This window comes from Coenobita brevimanus, chromosome 3 (assembly GCF_032717465.1).
Source record: "Coenobita brevimanus isolate Jiangsu-jjx chromosome 3, ASM3271746v2, whole genome shotgun sequence".
Taxonomy (NCBI): domain Eukaryota; kingdom Metazoa; phylum Arthropoda; class Malacostraca; order Decapoda; family Coenobitidae; genus Coenobita; species Coenobita brevimanus.
The window spans coordinates 21,944,003-21,950,002 of NC_136956.1; positions in this window are offsets into that span (position 1 = coordinate 21,944,003).

The following is a 6,000-nucleotide window of genomic DNA, read 5'->3' on the forward strand; positions in this document are numbered from 1 at the left end:
TCGTTACAGATCAGTACTGCAGATGGATTGACAGCAGTATTAGGCCACGTTAAACTAGACAAAGTATAGTTGGTGTGATGTGGAAGCAAGGAGGAATTATTTATAGGGTATGGTTGACCTGTTTTCTTTGCCCCATATCAACACATTAAACTTCACGTCCTCGTATATTCCATTTTTGAAGCTGCCAGACGATATATTCACTTTTGGAGAGACCTACTGAAGTACCTAATGCCATATACCTAATCCCTACAGTTTCAAAATTCTATTACTAAGCAAAATCGTGTAAAGGTCGAAAGAACGAAGTCAAAAGTACAGTTGCGGACATAAATACTGATCCACTTCATGAACTATATTTAGCCAGGAGGTAAGCAGTGACCTTTGAAACTCTGTGAGGCTATTTTCATGCATAACAAACCTATCAGAGTAATACGTATGAGCTTCACAATTCATGGACTGAAAACGTGGAGCAGTATTTTTGTCCGCAACTGTACATCAACAAATTGACAGGGTTACGACGTGGAAGGGGAAGGGACAGACAAACCCTTAAGTTACTGGAGTGGCAAGGAGGTATGTGGGAAGCTGTGGAGTTACTTGAAGAGGCAGACTGACAAATGAGGAAGCGGGGGAGCAGTGTGGTGTTAATGTGGTATATACTGGAAGGAATTACACGTAGCCTGGCATAGTGTGGCTAGGTGGAGAGTATGAAGAATGCAGAGACTAACTAGGAGAGCGGGAGTGAGGTGCTGGGGGGGAGGGAAGGGGAGAGACAGAGGATGAGATGGAGGGATCTGGTGGAGAGGTAAATAAGTGAAGAGTGCAGAAACTGTCTAGGAGAGTGTATGTGAGTGAGGTGCTGGGAGAGAAGGGGAAGGGGTGACCCAGGATGAGATGGAGGGATCTGGTGAGCAGGTAAATAAGTGAAGAATGCAGAGACTGACTAGAAGAGTGTATGTGAATGGGATGCTGGGAGGAGGAGGGAAGGGGATGTGGTGGAGAGGTATATATATGAAGGAGGTGTACACTGGAGAGAAGGCAGCCTGATTGCCGAGGACAGACTGACAGAGACCTTTTACCTGTGATCACTGCATAGGGAATTAAGGCATCTAGAGATATATGAACAGACACAGGAAAAAAATCTGTGAGGATAGGAAATGATTTTAAGTAAATACACAACAGTGGGGGTGTAGGCCAAGGATAAGATGAAGGGATGGAGTGGAGAGGTATATGAGAGAGAGGGGTGTGAGCTGGGAACAGGGCAATGAAATGGCGGGGGACAGGGCGACATGGAAGCGATTTGTGTGGCCACCCCTTACGGAATTAAGGCGTCTGGCAGTAGATAGACAGATAGCCAATTATCAATCAGGAATAAATGCCAAACCTCTCCCTGTTCCCACCTTATATTATTTTCAGAAACTTTGCGAAAATTTGGAGGCTAACCTTCCCTTTCGCCATCTCGAATTTATTATGTCGTGTGAGTCTGATTAGTGTCTGAGGAAGCTGGATGTGGATATATAATTAAATATGGTATTGAAAAAAAATGTTCAGTGAAGTTAGGGTGGATATGTGGGCTAATATTCCGTAGGTGTGTCTCCCTCTGTCTGTATTTCCCCCTTCCTGTGATCTCCAGTCTTTCAAACGCAGCGTGTCCAGGCATCTCGAAATGAACGGATCTTGAATTTGGCTCTCTTTTGTACTGTTCTTGTTTTTTTCTTGGATGGAACTGTTTTGTGGGCTCAGCCTTTGGTTCCTTCTTCCTCGCATTAAAAAAAAAAAAGGTGTTCCTAACTATTCTTGATGCAGTTATTTAGAATGGGAAGGACTTTATCGTTCTGTTGTTTTTCCCAGGCTCATCTGAATCGTGAACTCAGTGGACTGCAGGCTGAAGATACACTCCTGCAGTCCAAAATCCTTCATTCGAGGGATAAGGAAGTAGCTTAGGGACGTCTGTATAACCAGGCAGTTGTCTTCCCGTCATATCGATGCCAACTCATGAAGGCGTCCATTCAATCACCGGGAAAGACTGTACTAAAATGTAGACGTGAATTTTGCTAACAGAATGAATAGATGATCTGGCTGTGTAGACTGATAATAGGAGGATTAAGAGCTGTTAAAAAAATCGATGTTCTTTCAGCAATATTTTATTATTTGATGTTGCTCGTAAGTAAAATTAAATCAGTGTAATTTTGACATCATCAGTAAACACCATTTCAACATGTTTACCGCCCAGCTAAATCCGGGTGACATTCTTTTAAATTTAATCTTGCTTCTACCAAAATATTATACTGATTTTAGGAATGGCCTGTCGTATGGAAGGGCGTATTAAGTCTATTTCCAACCTCTCCAGTTCCAAAAAGTTTATCTCATAGAAAGAAAAAGCAGAAGTTGGCAAGAGGAAAAAAATCTTGGAACACAATCCCTTCACTCGGCTGGTGTAATACTGTTTCTTGCTTCCTATTTCCAGATCAGAACTTTCGAACACGAGACATTTTTTTTAACCCCCATTCATTAAGTTCAATGCTGAGGCCTTCCAAACTTGAATGAAACTGACAGAAGCAAAATACAAACAATGACACATCATCCTTTACTACACACTCCAGTCCAAACCATACAAGTTGATGGTTTGTCTGCCTCGTCTTCCTTGTCGTCTCAGCTGCTTCAGGATAATCTCTGTTTGTCGTAAAATATTCTTGTTTTCTGCATGATCGTCAGTCACCACACTTCCTTTGCAAATTCAAATATCACTTTTCCCTTTTCATCCTTACCGCCACCTCACGTTCCTCTCTCTCTCTCTCTCTCTGCAGGTCAATACCCTTCCATGTATTTCCTTTATTTCACACGTAAAGTCTCCCCATTCTTCCCTCACTCTGTTCTCACACTAAAAACAATGTGATCCTTTATTTTCTATTCCCAGCCTCTGCTCTCATCGTTATTTCTATTTCCATCTTCTCACACTCTGTTTTACCTACCCCCTTTCACTCGCCTTTCTTTACTTTCCTTCCTGCCTTTCCTGACCAGCCAATTTAACCTCAAGGCAATTCATTCCTTCCCATCCCTTTTTCCTTGTCTATATTTTGAACTTCCCTCTGCCCTCGTTTTTGTATTTCATCATTGCCTTTTCTTCCAGTTTTTCGCTTTCTCTTACACGCTCCCGCCTTTCATTTCTAGCTGTCTATTTTTACTCCCCTCCTCCATCGCCTTCCCTTATCCTCTCCCTGTCTTTCAATCTTCCTGTTCTTTGACCTTTCTCGTTCACTCCTCCTTTTTTAGCAGTCACCCTTTGCTCAATTTCAGATCTCTCTCTCTCTCTCTCTCTCTCTCTCTCTCTCTCTCTCTCTCTCTCTCTCTCTCTCTCCCTCTCTCTCTCTCTCTCTCTCTCTCATTTTATCACCTCTTCCTGCCTCACTTCATGTTAAAACTTTTGCTTCCCTAATTCATCCTCATCATCATCATCCTTAACCTGTTCCTAGTTCTTTTAAAATAATTAGAGACCGTTCAGAAACTATCTGTCTGTCTATCTATTGCCAGACGCCGTAATCCCGTAAGGGGTGGCCACAAACAAATCGCCTCCATGTCACCGTCCCCCGCCATTTCATTGCCTTGCTCCCAGCTCACACACCCCTGTCTCACATACCTCTCCATTGCATCCCTCCATCTCATCCTTGGCCTACTCCTTCCTCACCTCCCCCACCACCTCACTCACATACACTCTCCTCGTCAGTCTCTCACTCTTCATCCTCTCAGAAACTCAAAAAAAAAAATCATCTTAGAGAAGTATTAATTCATTTACATCTTTCGACATTGGATTTGGATTTTGGGGTATAATAATCTGGCAGTCACTATATGGGTTTGTTTATCATCCTCAAAACATCACTGGAAAACTATTATTATTATTATTATTATTATTATTATTATCATCAATCATCATCATCATCATCATCATTATTATTATTATTACTATTATTATTATTATTATTGAGGTGGTTTGGCCATGTGGAGAGGATGGAGAGTGAGAGACTGACGAGGAGAGTGTATGTGAGTGAGGTGGAGGGGGAGAGAGGGAGAGGGAGGCCAAGGATGAGATGGAGGGATGGCGTGGAGAGGTTTATGAGGCAGGGGGGTGTGAACTGGGAGCAGGGCAGTGAATGGCAGGGAACAGGGCGACGTGAAGGCGATTTGTTTGTGGCCACCCCGTATGGGATTGAGGCGTCTGGCAATAGATAGACAAATAGATTATTATAATTATTATTATTATTACACCCGCGTTGGTATGTTTTTAGCGGCGCGCGTGCTTTAACAAAATAACTATTATATACTAAATCGATTTTCACCAAACTTGGCTGAAGAGTTGAGGGCCAGTTCTCAAGGAAATCTCTCTCTCTCTCTCTCTCTCTCTTTTAGAACAACAGGACAAAGGTCAAAGTGGCAGGAACAGGCCATACGTTGACCTAGCAAAATCAACTTAAACATTACAAGAAATTACAATTAACTTTGTGGTGGTAGGTGCTGGGGGCCATCATCCACTCACCTGATGTAGTGTTGCCTACTTCTTCCTTCACCATTAACATTCACTTTCTGTGCGTGGCCTCCTCGCTTCCTATTCCTCTCATCCTTCCGGTTAGTTCTTGTTACTCTCCTTTCCACTTCCAGTCGTTCTACACTGAGTAACAAGATAAATGGTTTCCTGTGATCCAAGAAATCTTTATAACGCTGGGTGGTAACCATATAACCAAAAAACAGGGTGGAGTCTACAATGCTGTCCCTATTACCTGGATGGAGATATGCAAATGCAACGTCCATCCAGGAACCAAACCTCCACACCCTTCCCCACGCCTCGCTGTGATGGGACGCTATCTACCGTAAGGGGACATGGGTTCACTCTATTACGGCCCCGCAGAGGCGGTTGCTTGCCTGCGATTGGTGGGCCTGCTCAGCCAAACAGACCAGGGATGCTGAACAACAACAATAATAATAATAATAATAATAATAATAATAATAATAATAACAATAATAACAAAAATAATAATAATAATAATAATAATAATAATAATAACCATTAACTTATTTCAACCCTATAGACACATTTAGATATATTATTCCAATTCTCAACTGATTGTACACGTGAAGAATCATACTTGCCATTAAGCTGGACAGTGGCGGTGAATACTGTTGCTGTTAATGCGCTGGAAGTGAGTTAATACGTTCCCCATTAACCACCTCATGATCGGAATAACTCTAGCTTGTGTTCGGCTGAGAGTAAGTCCTAGAAGCCTGTGTGTTTAAACCTGATATCTTCTTTGGGTGTGTGATTTGAGGATGGATGTCTCTGTCACCCACGCCTCCCTTCCTAATGACGGTGGGAAATTATGGAAAGAATGTCATGAGTGAAATAAAAGCAATATAGAGCCGAATGCTAATCGCCCGCCGAAATATGTTGCTGGGTATGATAAGTGGACTACGAATAAAACTGATGAAAATTCGCAAAACTCTACGGAATTCAGTCACCGCGTTTCACAAAAAGCCAATCCATATTAATTTCTCTCTCTCTCTCTCTCTCTCTCTCTCGTGTGTGTGCAAAAACGCATCTTACTGTAGGTACGAGAGGAGGGTTATGTGTGTGTGTGTGTGTGTGTGTGTGTGTGTGTGTGTGTGTGTGTGTGTGTGTGTGTGTGAAAGGAGTGTAGAAAATTTCCGAGTTCCTTTCTCTTCCCGCAAATGAGAACCTAAGACGAGAGTGGGAATGGCTTCGTATGTTTGTTCGTGAATTTGGCACATTAGGTACGAAGCTTAAATGATGCAGACTACGGCACCCACGCAAAATAGGTAGTGAAGGCCTCCTCTTACCCTCGTCTTTTTCTGTCGAGAGTAGGCTCCGTTTCTTCTCAACCAGACCGTGTGGCACAGAATGTACGAAGATAATGCGTAGCTACATATAAACTGCCGCTGCGTCTGTCTGTCTTACGCCTTTACACTGTCCTCTCCTGTTCACATCACCCTCATTCA